We start from the raw sequence: 11,783 nt of genomic DNA on the forward strand, positions 1-11,783 counted from the left end.
GGGCTCTCCAAGGAACCACTCCTGGAAGCCATTGAAGCCACCACTCTTAACGGCAGACTTCTTGCACGCATAACCATGAGGACTGAACCTGTGAAGATGCTGTTGTCTGGTAATCACTCGGAGATCATGTCTTTTTTAATTTTGCCCTCACCTCGCGCTCCACTGGTTCTGGGTTATCCCTGGTTGAGAGAACACAACCCCACATTTGATTGGGTGACAGGAAGGATAACCAAATCCAGTATTGATTGTCATGCTAATTGCCTTAAGTCTGCTTGTTCCCCTTCTGTGTCCAGTCAGGAATCCAACCATGCCCCCCCGGATTTGTCCCAAGTTCCTGAAGTTTATCATGGTCTTGGTGAGGTCTTCAGCAAGCAAAAGGCACTTTCCCTTCCTCCTTACAGACCGTATGACTGTGCCATAAACCTGATCCCTGGAGCTACCTACCCTAAGGAGCGCCTCTACAGCATCTCTCGACCTGAACGCGAGGCTATGGAGAACTACTTGAAGGATTCTCTTGCTGCTGGCCTCTTTCGTCCCTCCTCGTCACCCCTGGGAGCGGGGTTCTTCTTCGTTGGTAAGAAAGACGGATCCCTTCGGCCTTGTATTGACTACCGTGGGTTAAACGATATCACCATCAAGAACAAGTATCCTCTGCCTTTGATGAACTCTGCTTTTGATTCTCTGCAGGGTTCAACTGTGTTCACTAAGCTCGACTTACGCAATGCATATCATCTCGTCCGGATCAGAGAGGGGGACGAATGGCTCACGGGATTCAATACACCCATGGGTCATTTTGAGTATTTGGTCATGCCTTTTGGACTCACCAATGCCCCAGCTGTATTCCAAAGTATGGTAAACGATGTTCTGAGAGATATGGTCGGTCAGTTTGTGTTTGTTTACCTGGATGATATTCTCGTGTTTTCAAAGGATCTTTCCAGCCATGTCCAGCATGTTAAACAAGTCCTACGACTACTGGAGAACCGCCTTTTCGTTAAGGCTGAGAAATGTGATTTTCACGCCCATACCACTTCCTTCCTCGGGTACATCATCTCTGAGGGTCAAGTTAAGATGGATCAAGAGAAGGTTAGGGCGGTGATTGATTGGCCTCAGCCCGGTACTCGGTTGCAACTCCAGAGATTTCTGGGATTTGCCAACTTCTACCGACGATTCATCCGGGACTACAGTCGGGTGGCCGCTCCATTTACTGCTTTGACTTCAAGCAATAGAGCGTTTTGCTGGACTCCTGAGGCAGACAAGACTTTTGTGGATCTTAAGCAGCGTTTCACTAACGCTCCCATCCTCGCTCAGCCTGATACCTCTCGTCAGTTTGTTGTGGAAGTTGATGCTTCAGATGTTGGGGTTGGAGCCATTTTGTCCCAGCGTAGTTCCTCTGATAATAAACTTCACCCCTGTGCTTTCTATTCTTGTCGGCTTTCTCCAGCAGAAAGGAACTATGATGTGGGGAACCGGGAGCTGCTCGCTGTCAAGCTCGTCTTGGAGGAGTGGCGCCACTGGCTGGAGGGGGCTGTTCACCCGTTTGTTGTTTGGACGGACCATAAGAATCTTGCATACGTGCAATCCGCCAGACGTCTCAACTCCCGTCAAGCCAGGTGGGCGTTGTGGGACGTTTTAACTTTTCTCTTACCTTTCGACCAGGCTCGAAGAATGGCAAGGCGGACTCTCTGTCCCGGATGTATTCTAAGATGGAGGAAAACTGTACCAGCTCTGAGACCATTCTTCCTCGGGAACTCGTCGTGGGAGCTGTCTCTTGGAAGATTGAGGAGGAGGTTATGACAGCCCATTGGACGCAGCCGGATCCAGGGAACGGGCCACCCGGTCATTTGTTTGTGCCTAAGTCGGTCTGCTCTGCCGTGCTCCAGTGGGCACACGCCAACAAGATGACGTGCCACCCAGGTATGGCTCGGACGATGGCGTTACTTCGTAGACGGTTTTGGTGGCCTGCCATGGGAGAGGAGACCCGAAGTTTTGTTGCTGCCTGTCCTGTCTGTGCGCAGAATAAGGGATCCAATCGACCCAGCTCTGGACTGCTTCACCCTCTGCCCATTCCCCGGCGACCATGGTCGCATCTGGCCCTGGACTTTGTTACCGGTTTGCCCTCTTCTGAGGGGAACACGGTTATTCTGACTGTTGTGGACAGGTTCAGCAAGTTTGCTCACTTTCTGCCCCTTTCGAAGCTTCCCTCTACCACTGAGACAGCCGACATCCTTGTCAAGGAGATTTTTAGAATCCACGGTCTACCCTGTGACATTGTTTCCGACCGTGGTGCTCAGTTCACCTCAGCTGTCTGGAAGGCCTTTTGCTTGGCCATTGGAGCCACGGTCAGTCTCACGTCTGGATTCCACCCCCAATCTAATGGTCAAGCCGAGAGGGCCAACCAGAAGATGGAGTCCACGCTTTGCTGCCTGGTCTCTTCCAATCCCACCTCCTGGTCATCTCAGCTGCCATGGGTCGAGTATGCCCATAACACACTTCCAACATCCGCCACTGGGATGTCCCCCTTTCAGTGTCTGTACGGTTACCAGCCGCCTCTGTTCCCATCCCAGGAAAAGGACCTTTCAGTTCCCTCCATCCAAGCTCACATTCGTCGTTGCCACCGGACCTGGCATCGTGCCAGGGAAGCCCTTCTGAGAGTTTCTGACCGGTATCAGCTCCAAGCCAACCGTCGCCGTATTCCGGCGCCCACTTATGCTGTTGGGGATAAGGTCTGGTTGGCAACCCGAGACCTTCCTTTACGGACGGAGTCAAAGAAACTGTCTCCCAAGGTCATTGGCCCCTTTGTGGTGGATAAAATCATCAATTCTGCTGTGGTCCACCTGAAGCTTCCTAAAACTCTCAAGGTCCATCCTGCTTTCCATGTCTCCTGCATTAAACCTGTTCTCCTCAGTTCCTTGTTACCTCCTCCTCCTCGGATGATTGGAGGTGGCCCTGTCTACACTGTACGCTGCATTATGGACTCCAGAAGGCGTGGTCGGGGATTCCAGTACCTGGTGGACTGGGAGGGCTATGGTCCTGAGGAGAGATGCTGGATTCCTCGGCGTCAGATTCTTGACGAGGACCTGCTCCATGACTTTTACCGCCTCCATCCTGGTGCTCCGGGTTGTCTGCCTGTCGGAGGGGGGGCACTGTACCGTTGATAATCTGCCTGTTCCTCTGTCTTCAGTTTTGTGACCTGGAAGATTCTCTCCATCACCGTCTGGTCGTCTGCATCACCTTTATTACTGAGTCTGCATTAATCCGTCAGCCGACTCAATTCCACCCACTGCCTCACCAGCTGGACTCCCCTGCTTCCACCTACCAAAAAAAATTAAATACTTACCTTTTTTTCCATTCTACTTACCTTGTCCTTGTCTGCTTTTGGGTTCCTGTCCTAGTGAAGCGTGATAGTATTGGCTGCTATTTATACAGAGATGGTTGTCTGTCTATCGCTGGATATCCTATATGTACAGTCAGTGGTACAGTATATACAGCCAGGTTAGACCTACAATGGACTTCAAAGAATATTGTGTGCATGTTATTTTAAAAAATAACATTAATTTAGTGAGTCAAACTAAATTCTGATAATTGTAAAAACTAGACAATAAAGTGCACAAAGGAAAGGCAAAATAGTGTGCTCACATGTTGACATCTTGTAAATGCTCTACATTTTTCTAGTTTTGGTATTGTGTGTGTTTTCAGTTTCCAGTGGACAGCCAACTCAATTTTGTACTCCTTAATGGGAATTAAAAATGCTGGATCAAAGTCCAGGGTCGTAGCCAGGACTTTAGAAATACTGAGGTTCAGTTGGTTGCAATCTGTAATCTGCCTCCAAACTACACACTGGTACTTTAACTGTTTAATAGTTTTATGTATATACTTGGTTGAGAGGGCAACATCCTGTGATTGCTGCAACCCACAAAGGAAAATGGGTCAGTATGAGTGAGTGTCCTGTAGTAACCAACTGGTACAGCGGAGTCATATGTGTGTTGCTCATCAGCACTGTGTGATTCTGCTGATGCGACTTCTCCCTGATACTATGTGAACACACATGAGTGGATCAAACACAAACACATGACTCATAGCACAGGTAGCTCTACTCTGGACCCTTTTATAGTCATTGTGACCATAATCTTTGTAACTGCAGAGAAAACTTTACCTCCAGTCTTTCTCCCCTCGAGCTATGACTCATCGTGTGGAATGACAATCCCAGAGATTACCCAGTGTTTCTACTATGACTGATTTATAAAACACAAGTTTGTCTTACAGTGCGGACTGAGGCACCACTGTCATGACTTACCTCTGAGTCATGAGCCACTATAAATGGCTGCAGTTCAATCCCTGTGAGAGCAAATTTCCTGTTGTTAGCATGCCTGCATAATCTCATTGATAGCAGACAGGATATTGAGTTGAGGTCATTCAGTTTGAGATGGTGTGCAAAAGCAAGAAGCACTGAGCATTGTGCCACATATGAGACGGCCATTTGGTATCATTTATCAACACATTTATCGGAGTACTTGGACTAATTCGGGATGTTGATTCAGAGTTTAAAATTCTGTTCATGTCTTTTTGCATCATTATCTTTTGTTACATTTACTCTGCTCAGCCAGGCTTTCCCAGCTGATCCTGGGATTTAAAGTGTTAACAGTGCAGCCTTCAGTCGTCTCCAACACTCCCCTTGGCTTTATTCAAACATTCCAACTTCCACCTTTTTTTCACAACTAGGGTAAATTTTTACAGACATAAAACGCATCTACAGTGTAACATCTACAAGTATGGGTGCGTCAAAAACCTAATAATAATATATATGTATATATTGTCCAAATAGAAAATTATTATAACATTAATTAAACAATTTTAGGCAATGTATCCCTGCCAGATAGGCACAAACTGTAAAACTGTATTTTATATCAAACAAAAAGTTAGGTATGTTCTCAAGTTCTCAGTTAGTAATTGATGTTCATTGATTAGGTAATAAATGAACATCAATTACTAACTGAGAAATTGAGAACTTTGAGCAATCAATCAATACTCTTGAAACACCTGGATCTATCATCCTGTTTATTGGTTTGTTGTGTCTCCATCACAAGCTCATATTAAGACGTTTCAGTGATCACACACATTATTATTTGACAAACTCTGGTTTCTTATATTCTTCTGACTGTGAGCATGTCATTTGTGACCCATTTCCCCTTGCAGAATAAATAAAGGCATGTCTTCTTCATTTTCTTCTTCTTGTCTTTTTGGAAGAAAAACAAACTGTTAAATTGCGCCACCCAGTGGCAACATTAATTCATTACAAGCATGTGCACCTCAAGTATTCCATTCTCTGTAGCTGAGACAGAGAAGCAGTTAGACTTAACACACTGTGTTTCATGAAGAAAATTAAACCACAATCATCAAAACTATCATGCTACCTGGCGAAAAATTAGATTTCATCAATTCTGTCCATCAAAATCTTTATCACGTTTATTCTGAAGGAGATGAACCACCGTGATGATCCCTCTGATTACATGCAACGTTAAATGAATTATGTCTACAATCATACTACAATGTGGGATGTGTTTGATACTGTCCACTGCACATCATACTTAACAGAACACTAAAGTGGATTAGATCGAGTAAAATTCCTATTTGAACCATAATTGCACATTATATCCCTGCATACCAGCTTCCCATTTGCATTTATATGACAACAAAACCCCTCAATCTCAACTAACATATGCATGGAAGATCGAGCATTTGGTCACAGACCATTGCTTTTCTTTGTGGCTGATATCATTTTTCATTCTCCTAAGCCCTATTCACACACCCCTTGACATTATGCAAATAATGTCCCTGGGCTACCATTGTATTGCTGCACTTGAACAATATGAGTGAGAGAAGAGGAACACTATTGTTGCTGAAGTTGTTATCAAATTCCATGTTCCTTTAAAAATCTCTGCAGCTGATCATAATGTAGGGGTACAAACAAAGAGATCTATGTGATCTGCCTAATGTTGTTTGGAAATGAGAGTCCTGTATTAACAACATGGAAATGAGATACTCACATTTGTGCAGCTCATCTTAATTTATTCCACCTTTTTTTGTCTATTTTGGTCATTTTTATATAAAAACATTCAAACATGATTACTAGATAGATAGATAGATCTTTATTGTCATTGTATACGGTACAACAAAATTCTGTTGTCGAAATTCAGCATAGAGTAAAAAGTTAAAACTATATATATATACACATACACCAGCACATTCTCACCCAAGCACATCTTGCACATACACATTCATCTACACATACACTTTCATTCCATGTTCTCAATAAATAGCTAAAAACAGTAAACAGTAAACACAGCAGTTATTGCACAGAGTCCGATTGCACTGAGGGGGTAAGGGATGTGTGTATGTTTTTATGTTTGTATGAGGGTGGTGAACAGGGAGTGTCCGGGGTGTGAGGTGTCCTGCCGGATGTTTGTGGCCCATGTGAGAAGACAGCTTGAGTATATTTCACTCAGGTTTGGTAGGGGGGAGCCAATGATCCTCTCAGTCGTCTTGACAACCCGCTGCAAGTCCTTTCTTTCTTACTTACTTACTCTTACTTCTTACTAGTGATAACAGAAACAAATCTTCTTGACGTGAATAAAGTTAGACCATTTTTCCTTTTAATATTTAATATTCCTAATTGTACTTATACATACTTTTGTTTAAGTAACATTTTCAATGCAGGGCTTTTACTTGTTACATTGTGGTAATAGTACTTTTACTTAAGTAAAGGATCTGAATACTTCCTCCACTACTGTTGGCTTTTGACTCTTAAAATGAAACACTCCTGAAGAAGGTCCTGAGGGACCAAAACGTTATTTTTTGGTAACATTTTATAAATAAACATCATTAATAAATGATAAATTGATAGTTAATTAAAATTTAGATAATAGTTATTTTACTGTCAACAAACAATGAAATGATGATTTATAATGTTTACTAATTATTAGTAATGTTAGAATTTATGTTACTTCGTAATTAGCATACTGTGTTACTCAAGTTTCTACCTCTCTACCTAGACAAATAAACTGTGTATTGAGTGTTTACTATTTTTAGCATTTTGACAGACCGTCTGTTCATGTTTACTGTGTTATTACTGATCCACATCACTAACTAGACTACATCTTGCACTAACGGTACATTGACTTCACTACTTCTCAGCATTTATTTAGACTATCTATTTATATATATACTGTGTTATAACTGATTACTGGATCCACTTCACTACCTTGCCCACAATTTAATTTCACACTAATTGTATTCTGTCTCTTTACTACATCTCAGCAATGTTATAGATTGTCTATTTCATGTATATTATATTATAACCACATACCACTTTCGCATATCCATCGACTTAATTACACCTCACTTTGTACTGGCTTGAGCTGCCTACTTAATCTGTACCTTTGTAGCCTATTGTATTTTGTTCTCTTGCACTATGTTGATTGTGAAACTATATGTTGTCTTGTACGCTTATGCTTTTCTTGGCCAGGTCGCCGTTGTAAATGAGAACCTGTTCTCAACAGCCTACCTGGTTAAATAAAGGTTAAATGTAATGTAAGTGTCATATAAAATAATAAGTTTATACATTTAGATAGACAATTTCTTAATCATTAACAAACACTTAATACAGTATATAAATGTTATGATGTGAGCAACAATAAACTTTTAAAATAATATACATTATAGCATCTATAATAATTAGTAAACAATTATTATTTTGTTGTTAGTTAACAGTAAAATGATGATTAACTTATTTTTAATTAACTATCAATTTACATTTGTAAGCAATGGTTATTATAAAGTGTTAGTTAATAAATGTGTAAATGTGCACAGTAGGATTGTCGGATGTGCGAATTATTTCTTTAAAAAGGCTTTTGACCCATTAAAATGACACAATATCTACCTCTCTTCAAAGTAATGGCTTCAGTCTGGACAAGAGCTGTGATCAACCAAAGAATGATTTTTACTTCCCAGATTCTCTATTTTAAGAATATTTGACAGGAATCTGAGAAACTTTAGAGAAAACTCATAATACTGTGTAGCAGAAATATTTCTTATTCATCTTTTTTTGTGACCCCTCCGATTTATCTTGGGACCCCTTCCATTCTTCATGAGAAGGATTATTTATTTCATGGTTAAGACTTTGTTTTAGGAGAAAGGTTTGAATTATGACTTGGTGACCGTACAAGTAAGGGTTATGTTAAGGATTATTCATTTGGTAAAGACCATTGTATGTAGCCTGGGAAAACCCTGACGAACTTCCGGCAAATTTGAGATTTGCTCTGCAAGTCCACTCTCAGTTACAACTGAGAAGAGTCTGGTGTCAACCAGGCTACATTGTATGACTTGTTACAATTGTGCCAAAAGATGGCAGCAAATCCCAATTACACCCCACTGAACAAAGTCCATTCATAAATGTGAGGACTACACAAAACATTCAGTGAAGGATTGTGTTTCTGAAGAGAAAGTAAAGATATGGAACAGAGTCTGACTGTGTTTCCAGTCGTTATCTGGAGCCAGACAGTCTAACTGCCTGCCCTGCCTGCCTAACTGCCTGTCTGTCTGTCTGCCTGCCTGCCTGCCTGCCTGTCTGCTTGCCTGCCAACCTGTCCATCTATCTGTCCATCTGTGTCAGTATCTGTCTGTGTGTGGTCAACAATGCTTTACTGTATAACTACATCACAACAGGAAGAAGCGGATACTTTATCTTTGCCACAATGTCATTCCCCATGTCAGACGTGTTGTTGTTTTGTTTAACAGCTTTATATAGTTGTGTTTGCATGACATTAAATCATAAACAAATCCATTTAAAAGTTGTGCAAGAGAATGGAAACCAGAAGAAAACAGAGTTGTTGTGTTTGTTTGTCAAAAGTATATTTTTCGATGGAATGTTCATTTTACAGTACATAAATATATTATATTATGGTTTTGAGAATGTGATAAGATGAACTATGTAAAGACAAATCTTTTGTATTTTGCTCTGACAAAAAAGAAAATCTCACCCAACTAAAGCTCATCTCAACCTTAACATGTCTCTCATTCAAAATATAGATTTCATTTTTTTTATAATCCTACTGTTAAGTGAGGGAAAATTCATGGCCATGGCATGTCTATGGTGTCATTTAAACCACTAATATCAGTCTAAAATTGTAAGTATAACTTATGTGAGTAATTTTCTTGTCCTCCAGTGTGTCCCTGGCTCGAGTGTGGTGGTGACTGTCTGGTAATTGATTTACATATGCTGTAGTTCAGAACAGTTTTAGGCAATGTATCCCTGCCAGATAGGCACAAACTGTAAAACTGTATTTTATATCAAACAAAAAGTTAGGTATGTTCTCAATTTCTCAGTTAGTAATTGATGTTCATTGATTAGGTATGAACAACCTAATTAAATGAACATCAATTACTAACTGAGAAATGGAGAACTTGAATTGAGCAATCAATCAATCAATACTCTTGAAACACCTGGATCTATCATCCTGTTTATTGGTTTGTCGTGTCTCAATCACAAGCTCAAAGATTATCTTCAGTATATACAGCATCGTCTATAGTCTGTCTTTTCTGAGTGAACATGGGCATTTTATTGGCTTAGCATTCTGTTTGCATGTACTGAATTACATTCTTTTTTGAGGCAATGTTTAATTGCTTTTACTGCAAACCAAAATGACTGCCATCAGTTTTCCAATGCATGCTGTAGTGTTTTAGATTTCTGAAGATTCACATCTTGACAAATGGATTTCCTTACTGTAATGAAATAAATGTAAGCCAACAGCTGCCTGGAGGATAGGAAAAAGACAACTCATTCAAGTTCTAAATTTAAGTTCTAACGCTAAATTGACCAAAGCACGCAAAGACTCTGGTTTGATCTTTCAAGTGACTGGGTATTGTAACAGAAGAAAAAGAAGGAAAGAAAGTTATTCTTTTTTGAATGCTTGAATTAATAGTCTGGGCACAGTGTAAGAGCAATGACATGTCTTTGGAAAATTCCTGTGAAAAAATACAGCAAATAATTCCTCAGATTCTTTTACGCATCTCCTGTGTTAGTCTTACAGTGTTCATGCAAAGGATATGTATAATCTGTCATATGTACAGTATTTCATTCGAAGTTTCTATCTTAAAGCGGTTTTCTTCTTATTTCTGTGAGAACATTGGTACTTTTTAGGTTTTGAGGAAGTCTTGATGTTTAGGACTTTCCAGCATACCAAAATAAAAATGAAAAGAACAAAACATTTTGTAAAGAGAACAAAAAAAAACTGGATTTTAATGCAGCAGCAAAGGCCAACTGCAGCACTGCAGGGCATGTGTTGACAACTCCTTTGACAATCTAAAGATCATCAGTAGTCGTGGTAATGTTGCCTCCAGGGCTCAGGCTAGTACCTGCAACACCATCACACTGACAGGCCGACATAGCTTTCTCACCTCCACCACAGTTTGATTGACAGCTTCATACAAAAACCCTAGAGAATCCCTATAAATACACATCAACAGCGCAGACCTGAACACAAGCACCCAGACTTTGACTTGATCTGATCCTTCACTTGCTGCGTCTCTTGTTCGACACCCAAACTCTCCTTTTCAAAGACTATCTGGTTACTGCTGCAGGATAGCAAAGCAGTTTTATCTTCTCTTGTCAATATGATGAGCTGAAAGTGAGTTCTCTGAAAGTGAGACCTCTCAGTTCCATCCTTTTATTTCAGTTTTTAACACCTTGCTTGGGACAAAGTGTGAGAGATGAAAAATGGCTGTATAGGTCTGACTGGTTCAAGAGGAGGTTCGGACAATAAGGCTTTGTGGCTTCAGCTAGCCGCCACGGTTCAATAAAACGCTTTGATATGAGGAATAATGTCTGTGTGTGTCAAAGAGAGAAAGAAAAGACGAAAGGAAAAGAGATGAAAGAGTCACGTTTAATGTCTCCAACAGATTTGTCTGATGTATTTTTTTAATGCTGAAGTACAGTTTAGTCCTGGTCACAAATAATGCTGCAGTTTGTAGATGCAATGCTTACAGCTGGTTAGAGCAGCAGTAATTATACTTACAAAGATGAAAGGCTTCAGAGATGGTCTATCCCTTTTCCAACGTATAATTAATGCTTAATTACTTTATGAATAGGTAGGCTGATTACGGTAGGGACAGTTTAAAGGAACAGTTCAAAAATGCAATTAATCAGATTCTACTCAGATTTTATTATATTGAAAATGTAAAAATGTGAAGCTGTATTATGCAGAAAAGGATCAAATGTGAAGAAAAAAAAGTAGAAGAGAAAACAACATGTTTTTTATGGTGCAAACGCCTTTTTCAATTCTACCCACACTTAGCGCTCAGGGATGGCAATGACGCTCTGTCAGTCGGCACATCACTTTAGTCCAGACTAAAATAATAATAATAATAATAATGATAAAAACATTGGATGTGTTGCTATAACACTTTGTACGGACGTTCATGTTCCCCAGATGCTGATGAGTTTGGTGATATCCTGATTGTTCATCCAGCACCCCCAGCAGGTTCACATTGTGCTTTTGAGTGAAATGTCTTCACAACTGTTGGATGGATTGCCATTAAATGTGGTACAAACATGTCCTCCTTAGGATGAGTTCATCGAACACAATCATCAGGTCAAAATGTTCAGTAGTCTAATACTAGCTCTGCAGGTTTATGACCAAATACCTGCAGAAATAATGACATTCTTGCCTCAACTGTAATTTGTGTTTAGTGTTACTTAGCTAATGTTAGCATTTGCATAGTAAACATTA

The sequence above is a fragment of the Sander vitreus genome, chromosome 1, assembly GCF_031162955.1.
Source record: "Sander vitreus isolate 19-12246 chromosome 1, sanVit1, whole genome shotgun sequence".
NCBI classification, from domain to species: domain Eukaryota; kingdom Metazoa; phylum Chordata; class Actinopteri; order Perciformes; family Percidae; genus Sander; species Sander vitreus.